A 10,527-nucleotide genomic window follows, 5' to 3' on the forward strand; every position below is an offset into this window, starting at 1 on the left:
GGGTCCCGTTGTGCAAACGTTTAAATATGATGAGTATTTATAAGATAAATACACAAGACAAACCAAGAACATTGTATTCTCCATACTTTAAACATGCAGAAAACTTAAGTTGCTTAACTTCCTTTATGACCATAGCATGGAAAATTTAAATCAGTGACACAAACTGAACCCAGAGTTCCCTAGACCACAGCTCACCCAGAAGAATTAAATGTGTGCATATGTTCAAGCACTGCACCAATTCGTAACAGTAAATACCTAAAACCAGGTTTTCAGTGTAAAATATTTCCCAAGTCTCAAGTTCCTTTGCTTTTAAAACACTCTCAGCCAATACCAGTCTGGTGATATCTGAAGTACAAGACAGCTATCATTCTCACCCCCAAATCCCTTTTATTTAGTGTTTTGGTACTTCAGTGCTGGCTGTGTACACTTCATAGATGTACATGCACATTTGTATTTTTCAGTGGATTCCCTGCCATATACAGCTTTGGTAGATATTTTCCTGCCTAGGAGGACATCCACGTTTTTCTTTGAAGACCAAGCATGATCATGTCATTAATATCACATTATCAAAGAGCATTTGAACTGTCTAGAAAATGAACAAAGAGCCTTTTTCAAGGACTCAAGAAGTTTGATGCAAAAAGCTCCACATGAGGACCATTCTGAATCCTTTATATACTTTATAAGGATGAACAGAAACTAAGAAAAACAACAAAGCAACTCACCCTTCCAGAGGTGGGGGAAAGAACATTACATAAAATCAGCACAAGTTCAAGTCTCACTATACACTGGCATAATTTCAAGCATACTTTTAAATAGCTCTTGTTTAAAAAAACAATGTATGTGATCTGAGGAAAGTCAAATCCTACATAGAGAAAGCCACTACTTTATTGTTTCATCAAATTCTGGGCACTTTACTAACCTTTTGCATCAGTACCCTCTTGTAAAGGGACAGAGGGGATGTTTTCTTCCAGTTTTAGTTTTAGTTCAACAACCAGTTCTTTCAGACTGGAGAAAGCAATGGAGATTTGGGAAGGGTAGAAGGGCAGGAAAACTTGCTTCCTTCCAAATTAAAACTAGGTGTTAGAGACTAGTATCTGCTAGTTCTAAACTCATAAAAAAACAGCATTGCTAGAAAATCATGAATCCCCTTTTGCTCAAAGAACATTTCATTTGCTTTGCATTTAAAATGGAGCTGAATAAGAATCATGGAGTAAGTCACATAGGAAGGGATCTTAGGAGGACATCAAGAAGTGTTTTGATAAGAAAGCATTTTCCAAGTATTATTTTTAATTTAGCACTTCAAAATACTCAGTTATAGCATTAATTGAAATCAATGCTATAGAAGTTGCTTGGTATATTTATCATAAACAATAACACAGTAAATTAATTTTGCTCCTGATTTGCATGTTAAATCATAACTTGAATGTGTTAAGCCCTGTCTTCCTGCTTAACAGAAAACAATGCCAAATTTAATGGTATGTTTGGTTGCATGTCCACATGTTTTAATAGATACAAACCAGTGAGATCCAGTCTTTCCACTGGAGAGTATCTACTATATAGGCAAGCAAGAGAGCTTTAAAATAAGGTTTCTTGTTGGCTGGTGTCAATTCACAGTTAAAATTGGCCATGCAAATCACTCTATTCTGTTCTTTATCGGACAAGAGAAGACCTCCAAACTGTCAAACTGACTGCTGGCATCTTGACAGCAGATGGAAACACTGTGAGTGGAGTCTTACATGGCAGTGTCTTTATGTGACGCCCAGAAAACTGAATCCACACACTGAATCCTTTCTTATACAATAGGGAATGATCACACATTTATCAGAAAAAATCTGCTGTACACCTCTGTCATCTTAAACCAGCCCACGTATAAATGGGACTAGCCCAGTATAAAGAACATAGCGAGGTTGTTTGCCATCTGAGGTTTCTTCCCCAGTTAGTCTGTTGTGTCTCATTTAAACCCATGGCACAAGGCTGATCTGAAGACAATTTTATCTTGCATATTGTTTGGTTCAGCAGGGGAAGGGAGTGGATAGGGCAAACATATATTATTGAAAGCTATCCCCTCTTCCTTTACCCAAGAGACAGAAGGACAGCTAATGCCTCAGGCCAGCATACTGAAGTAAAATGCTCTCTACCTCCCATCCAGAACCTGACTGAGGACACCACCGGCAAGTTTTTCTATCCAGTATCTAAAACTGCAAGGACAGGAGGAAATTGTTCCTAGTTCCCACATAGAAGTCTCAGAAAGTTTTACAAAAGGAGCAAGTATATCCTATTTTCAGGGCCATTTTTATTAGGAAAGCAGCCCTTGATGACTGTTTTGAGCAGGAAGCTCCCTACACTTTATAAAGTCTTCTAATTGTCTGCTGAAGGCTGGGACCCTTCATTTCCCAGCTTAGCTGTCTGCACATGTTGCAGTGTGTCTTCTGGAGCAGAACCAAGCAGTTTTGTCCTCTCTACATTAGCAATAAGCCCACACTGAAGGAAGCCTATTGCTGACAACCATTTCCCACAATAGGTCCATTTCTGAACATCCACTTGAGGTTTTCAGTGTAAAAGATCACTCTTTAGCCTCTCCAAATAAGAAAATGTGAAAGAGTACGTATGTAATCCTGGATAAACTAGATTCCCCACCCCTTTCCATTAAGTAAAATCAGTAACTAGAATCGCTGTTTAGGATTTGTGATTACAAGGATCACCCTCCGCCCTGCCCTGGTCAGACAAAACGGTCTCTAGGAAAGCCTGCGAGCCGTCATTTCAATAATGCACAACCCTGTTGCTTCCACTCCAGAACAGCTGACTTGAAGTGCATGCTAGGCTGTGCTTATTAACAAAATGAGAAATCTGATATATAGAAAGAAAACACTATGTGAGGATTAATCCTGGATTGCAGTTTGTGGCCAGCACTGGGCCGTCATCCAGGCATAGATGAAAAAGAACAAAACTTCTCCCACCTGTCACTTACAGCAGGTACAGCTATTGCGGTGTTGTAGCCGCCTTCGTACAGCTACTGTAACAATCCCTTTTATATCAGCTTAAAATTCAGGATTGACCTCACCGTTTCATTTCTTCCTTGTTTTGTGGGAGCCAGCACTGGAGGGTGAATTTTCTTTCCAGGAATTACAAACAAGAAGTGTGAGTAACTTACATGTTTGGACAGCTAGCGCGTAATACTCACACACTTCAAGGAAAGAAACCCAGCATAAAATTGGCATTCTGTTGGAAGCTGGAGATGCTAACTGAACAAGAAAATACAACTCTCAGGAACGTTTTTTTACATTGTTTCTACTGGTTTTGAGAGGAGTAAGCACACTGTAACAGCTGATTAAAAAAAAAAAAAAAAAAACACTAAACAAACCAATACAGTTGCTTTGCCAGTGAGCTGCAGCGCAGCAAACTGAAATCACTATTACATTACATTGTCCTTGTCCCTGATACTACAGCAAGATTAAAACCAATTTAAGCAGCCTTAGTGGTTCAATCCACACCAAACCAAAGGAGAAATCATCTTTATTTTTAAAAGATATTACGGTTGGGTCAGGACTCTGTTATAATTCCACAGCTGAGCCCTGTTAATTTTTCTCCAAGCCCAGCAGGGTAGGCATGTCCACTGATGCTGAAATGGTTCTCCTTCCCACTGAGCTTTGCCCATCACCATATAGCCAATACAGTGGCTATGTCACAAATGTCTTCTATTTTATTCCATTCCAAGACCACATTTGCTGCTACACTGCAATGCCACTTCGTGGCAACATTCTTCCACTGATACTGCCAGGGAGGGCAGCTCTGTTCTTACACCTGATCAGGATGATTTGGTTAGGGGGCTGGAAGGTTGGTTTTCTGTGGAAGAAACACAAAAACCTCCTAATGCCAGTACCTTCTGTCTTTCAAGCTACGGTGTGTTCATCAGACTGGATATGAGGGTTAAACACTGCAGTTAGCACATACAGGAGTTCTGATACAAATGGAAATGTACTTCAGCTCTCAAACATTTTCCTGTTTCTCTACATCTATCATCAAAGAAGGTAGCAAGAGCTCAAAAAATAGCCATGTAGCCATGCACTATTTTCTAGACAAGGTCAAAGGAATGCACAACATGCAGTTTATGTTTGACAGTTCTTAGTTACTGTGAGCTGTAAAGGTGCTAGAAAATAAGAACTCTTGTTGCATGATCTGCTGGTTACAACTTCAAATTTTGTACTGCGACCACCAATTTGGGGCTACAGTAGCCGTGTTAGGGAGTTTCAGTCATTCACAGCCAAGCCGACTAACACAGCCAAACCGACTGACATTAGGTTCTGTTCCAGTCATTCTAAACAGCTAACCAAAGTGCACTGAGCACGTACCCTTCCGGAATAAGGCCTCCAACCTCCTTTTTCTCTTTCTCTCTCCCCCACCCCTTGTCACACATTGGCTTCTGCCAAACAATTCAGCACTGACACTAGGACGCACCACGTGATAGCAAGTGCTTGAAGCATCTTGCCATACTTATTACTATCTATACATCCATAAGTCATTCTGCCCAGCAACGTATGTGAATACTAACATGAGCTATGTCTTTATGCATTAAAGATTTAGAGCTCACCCAGCTCCTTGGCAGAAGCATTTTCCCCAAACACTGAAAAATCATCCCTTTTATGTATCTGTGCCTCATCTGCATTTCACATAGATTAGGAAGCGTGACATAAGAAAAACCTGCTGTATCCTCAGATTCTCCCATTCCTCCTGCTTGCACCCCTCCAGCCACACAAGTCTGCCGTGATTAAGCAATGCATTTTAGATGCAAAAGAGCACGGCGCTCATGTAGGGTTTCCTTACCCGTGTTAGAATGGAAAGTAACAAATGTAAGAGGTTGCTTATTCTTAATGCTGATCTCCTCCGGAGCTAAAATGATATGTCAGTGGCAGGTGGCAAGTTTGAAGACCCCCCTCCCCTCCTTTTTTTTTTTTTTAATAAATATAACAAAGGGCACACAGATTTGACCTGATGGGTCAACCATCAAAAGTTAAACTGATTTAAATAATTAGACCTAGAATGTCAGGCACCACTGCAAATAATTGCTCCTAATGCTTTTAGGATTAGATTGCTAATGAAAAGGCGCAAAAAGGAGGCCACTTGCAGTTGTGGAAATAAGTCAATTTTCTTTCCATATGTCATTTTCTCCATGTAGATTTGCTGTGAAATCCTAAGGAGCCATTTACAGCGTTCTCTCCAGAGCTGCTGTAGCATATACAATAGTTCTGAGTCATAAAAAATAGTAATAAGTCATCCTGAAATACTAGTTGTTTATACACTGTATTTATCAAGCATAGCAAACATCTGCTCGCAGTTCTGACATTTTCCAACGAAAGTGACTATTGCATATTGTTTTCCCCTTTAATTTGTGGAAAAACATGGAAGCCATTCAAATATAAACAGCATTCCGCAATAAATTTAAACCAGTTTTGGTCAAAGGACAGTTTATTAGCAGAATGCAATTTTGATGCTCTTCCCTCTGCCTTCTGGCTGCTCCCTCGGAGCCACTCTAACAGCAAAGCACCATCCAGGGCGGTCGCAGCACCCACCGCTAAACCCCTCGCTTCCTCAGCCAATTCATTAATTTGATGCCGAGCGACGTCCACCCTCCCGACTCGCGGATACCGAGCGTGAAGTTACAAGCCTGGCGGCCCGCCGGGGCGAGCCGAGTTCTCCAAAAGCTGCGGCTTGGGCGGCGGAAAAGTTTGCAGGGCACCCAGAGCCCAGCGCCCGATGGCGCAGCGGGGCCGGGCGGAGCGCAGCTGGCGGCCGCGATAACGGGGGGCGCGGGGGGCGCGCCGAGAGCCGCCCCCTCGCCGCTGTGCCCACTGCCACCTGGGCCGCGGCCAAGCCCGGGTCAATTATTGACTTCTCGCCGCCGGCTCTCGCCCCATACAAAAGGGGCCGGGAGGGAGCAGGGCGCCGCGGGCACCGCGGGGCTCGCAGCCGGGCCGCGCACCGCGCAGGGGGCCGCGCACCCCCCGGTCTCGCCCACCACCCCCCCCCCCCCACCCCCCCGTCTCCCCGCCCAAGGCTTTGCTTTTCTCTTAAACAGCAGACCTCCAACACCACCACCACCACCAAAAAGCCCGGCTCGCCCCGCCACCGGCACGCCCGGGATGCGGAACCCGGCCGGGCTGCGCCCCGCTCCGCGCCGCGTTCACACGGGACCGGGCAGCGCGGCTCCGGCGGCACCGCGGAGCGAGCCCCGGCCACAGCGCTGCCAGCCCGGACGGACCGTTTTTATTTATTTTTTCAATAATATTTTTTTGTAATTTATTTTTTTGGAGCAGCGCTGCGCCCTGGCTGGCGGGGCGGGGGGCGTGCATTTCCTCCGGGGCACAAAGCCGGGCGGGCAGGGTGCGCGCTCCTGCGCTCCGTCCATTGCATCCCAGCCGGTGCCGTAACAAAAGCCAGAGACCCGCAGCGCCGGGCAGCGAGAGCGGGGCCGGAGGCTCCTTCCCTCCGCCATCCCGAGCGGCCCAGGGGGGCGGCGGGGAAAGGGGGGAGCCGGGGCAAAAGTTCACCGCGGTGCCTGCGGGGCCAGGGGGTGCCCGGTGGGGCAGGGGCAGGGGGTTTGGCTGGGGGATGCCGGCCTGGCTCCGTCGCCTTGCAGCCCCGCCGAGGGACAGGGGAGGGGGAAGGAGGCGATGCGAGTCCCGGGAGCCCCTTCCCTGCCCTCTCCTCCACAATACGGCCAGATTCCCAACACAAACACGCCCCCCCACCCCCCACCCCCCCACCCCTGCACCCCGAGGCTCCGTTCCTTCCCTTCGGGGGGGTTAAAAATAAATAAATAAAGACACAAAAATTCCGGCTCACTTGCAAGGCACGAGTGGGGATGGGGAAAAGGCAGCTCCGGGGCTGCCGGGCACCCCCGGCGGGCAGGCGGCAGCTGCGGCCCCCCCGCCCCGAGCCCCCCGCCGCCGGGGAAGGGGCAGCGCACCCCCGTGCACACACACACACACCCATACACACACACACACACACACACACACAAATGGCACGGGAGGAGGGGGAAAGTTTCCAGCCGCTCCAACCAAATAGCCAACAGCGGCGATCCCCAGCCAGGCGCCGCGGCCACCGCACCGTCTGCACGCCCCGACCCCAAAGCTCCGGGGGCAGCGCGTTGGGAGAGCCGGGGGGGACCGGGAGGGAAGGGAGGGGGCACGGCACCGAGCACGGAAAATCCTCTTTTTGCTTTCGGGGCACTGCCGCCCGGCTAGCGCAGGGCAAAGGGACCGAGGGGCCACCCCCCCGGCGGCTCTGCCGGGTGGCCCCGGTGCAGCCGGGCACAGAAAGAGGGTGGCGGATAAAGAGCGGGGGAGCGGGGCTGGGCTGCACCGCGGAGCCCGGCAGCCCCCGGCCCCAACGGGACGCGCGGCCCCGCGCCCCCGGCCGCGCCCGCGCCCCGCTCCGCGTTACCTTCTTATTGCATCTGGAGCAGCAGCTTGGCTTCCCCTGCCCCTCTCCTCCTCCTCTCCCTCTCCTGTCCTCTCGGTTTATACCAGCCTGTTCCTCATCTCACAGCCTTCCTCCCAGCGCCATCTTGCAAGCTTGTGACGTTGGGAGCCGCTCACCCCTGACCCACATTTGAATAGAAGCCAAAATGAAAAAAAGAAGAGGAGAGAGAGAGAGAGGAGAGAGAAAGAGGGGGAAGAAGAAGAAGAAAGAGCGGAACAAGGAGAGGCAGGGGAAGCAGCAGCTAAGCAAGTGCTGTGCCAGTGTGGAACAGCATCGGCTCCCGCTCCCTTGCCAGCTAGTTTAGTAATAAGCAATTTCCTGCTTTTGCAATAAATGTTGCAGCGGCAGGGCTGGGAGAGGGACGGGAGCTGGGTAATTCCCACTGAGGGACCAGGGCTTCCCCCACCCCGAGCCGCCCCCCTTCCCTGCCACCCACACCCCGACACCCAGCCCCGAGCCCAACCACTGGCTCCCGGCAGCCCAAATACTGCAGCTCCCACCCAGATTTTGAGCAGCAAAAAAGGGCATTTATTAAGATTATTTCCCCCATCACCGATGAGGTCTCAAGTGTGTTTTAAGGGAAATTATAGAGATTATAACTTGCACATGTATCGGAATCCTAAATGAGCTTTATACACAAATTAAGAAAGCATGCTCATGTTAACACAATTTGCATATTAGCTTTTTATCACTCCTGTCTATTTGTTAAGGACTGACAGAGCGTTTCGTACCATCCGTGACACAGATGAAGATGTGGCCTTTGCACCTATAGAATCAGTAGAAATCTGAAGTTTTACGTTTTTGGTTAGTTTACTTATTGGAAGTATATTGAGGGAAAAAGTTATTTGTATTTTGCATCCCTGGTCCTGCAAAGACTTTCATGCAAGCTTAACTTTAAGCACATCAGTAATCACTCTGAGCAAGCAGAGGCTACTCAGATGCTTACACCAAGCATGTGCACAGCTTGCCAGCTCAAAATGCTATTTTGTAAAATGTTAAGTGAACTGATATTTTAATCTTACTGACCATTGCCACGAAGTACAACTGTGCAGAATTCTGAATTGTACCTTTGTTCCTCTTCTCCCCATCAGTGTTATAAAGACAGTAGCTAGTTAATCTGTAATACAGGAGCAATGCATATAAACATTTTTATAGTAATTATGCACAAGAGCTCTTCCGCCATCCCACGTGAGAATCACTGTATTAGCTGCAAGTGTGAAATGACATTCTTTGTCCTTCTGTGCCATCCCTGCCACCCATAACCAAAACTCCCTGCAGCCTGAGCAAGGTGATTCATTAGTGAAGCCGAGCCTACCATTTAGCACAGCTCTAAGAATTCCCTAACAGCTCCAACACCAGCGGCTCTCGGCCACTTCCTGTGCAGATCTCTGCAGCTCGCGTACACCTCAGCTGTATCGCAGCTGCAGCCTAAGCTCTCCTTCTCCAATAATAAAGATATTTTTTAGTTGCTCATCCAGAGTTCAAAGTGTTTTTGCAGGAGATGGTTTCTTCAGCCCTACCAAAGTGGCTCGAGGAGCAAATAAAGATAAGACAGATCACAACAGCCGTATCAGAAAGGTCTGGACTGGTGGTTTGTTCACAGTACACCCCATAAAGAGCAGAACACTTTAACCGCAGTGAGAACAGCAAACCTGACTGTCAGCACAAGACCCAGTGAAGTAGATAAGGATCAATTCAAGACTCTTCCCCCACCGGGAAAGTTAATTTAAGATTGGTGGTGCTGCTCCTAGCTGTATTTTAAAGCTAAGCGGCCTTGCAAATAGCCAGGGAGGTGTAGGTAGCCATTTGCTTCATGCTGTGCAAGAGGAATTGGTAGGCAAATAAACAGAAGTCCTTGCACCATGTTACCTAAACAGGGAAACAAAATGCATCCTGGAGTTATTTCAGGCTGGTTTAGGCAGTTGGGTTTAGAAAGACTCACTTTTGTGAATCTGTGTGTCATTTCAAGACCTCAACAATGCCACTGCCTGCCCTCAGCCTTCCTTCCTTCCCCAGAAGCTTACCGCCCCAGAAACAGAGTCAGCAGAACAGTCTGTGTGTCCCTGCCAGTTCACAGACCCACGTCTTAGTTCAAACCCACTTTCATCAAACATCTGAACAAAGGTGCCAGGTTTTGCACAGGAATGGCTTGAGGCATAAGCATTTCAGTCTGTGTGCCAACTTTGCTATGCAGATGATAACCTCTGAGTGTGAACAGAGCGAAGAAGGTTGGGAAGAAGAGGAGAAACATCCTAAAATCCCATCATAAGATTTGCTGGAGCTGGTGTGCAAAAATTTTATTTGAATCCTTTCAAGGTTTGGGAACGATCAATTCATGAGCATCCCTAAGGAAATGGAGGAAATGTCTCAGTGAAGACAAAAAAAAAAAAAAAGAGAGAGAAATTAGGTGTCTGGCACCTGGAAATGATATGGTAGGATGCAGCACTGCATTCAGCTTCATATATACATGATAATTATAAGGTTGAAAAAGAATTAATGAGAAAGCTAGACCTGGCGCTGTCACTAGAACCATGGACATCTGCGGAGAATCTGATGAGCCAAGTAGAAGTATGACCACACCTACCTGGAAAACATCTACAGGCATGCAAGGGAGATACCATGATACCTACGGTGTCTCCAAGCAACCTCAGCCAGGGAACTTGCCATCCAAACAGAGGGTACACCCTCAAGTTCCAGGAAATCACACCCACTGTGGGCATGCCTAGCACTGGGTGAAACCCGTGCCCATGTACGTGAAAAGCAAATGCCTACTGCGGCACGGAGAATGGCATTCACTGGTGAAAGACCAGAATAGAAAGGCAACGGTGGCCTTCTGTTTGCAGGTGTGGTGGCACAATGAGTGTATCGGGAAGGATGTTTTGAGCTCATGGATACTTTGAAGAAGGAGGCACTTTGGTTCCAGCCAGATACTTGTGCTTAACTTTGTTTCCAAAAATTGGCTTGACTGTATTTTTTTTTTTTTAATATTTATTTTAAAAAGCGCACAGTAAGGACTCGGTAGTGGATTGTGCTGGGTGCTCTGCA

At 47.3% G+C, this 10,527-nt stretch overlaps 1 protein-coding gene across 8 annotated transcripts in view; it reads right to left on the reverse strand.

The window, feature by feature from the left end:
- HIC2 (HIC ZBTB transcriptional repressor 2) overlaps positions 1 to 7,873 on the reverse strand; it is an 81,423-nt gene extending 73,550 nt beyond the window's left edge. For 4 of the 8 annotated variants that reach the window (XM_021273496.4, XM_005021168.6, XM_027470273.3 and 1 more), the window contains exon 1: positions 7,444 to 7,873. The gene's annotated coding sequence lies outside the window, so the exon portion shown is untranslated. Of the gene's footprint in view, positions 1 to 6,840; positions 6,861 to 7,443 lie in introns of those variants that run through there. The other 4 variants (XM_005021167.6, XM_072024259.1, XM_027470272.3 and 1 more) reach the window with 2 other exon arrangements.
- Between the last annotated feature and the right edge of the window lie 2,654 nt (positions 7,874 to 10,527).

This window comes from Anas platyrhynchos, chromosome 16 (genome assembly GCF_047663525.1).
Source record: "Anas platyrhynchos isolate ZD024472 breed Pekin duck chromosome 16, IASCAAS_PekinDuck_T2T, whole genome shotgun sequence".
Taxonomy (NCBI): domain Eukaryota; kingdom Metazoa; phylum Chordata; class Aves; order Anseriformes; family Anatidae; genus Anas; species Anas platyrhynchos.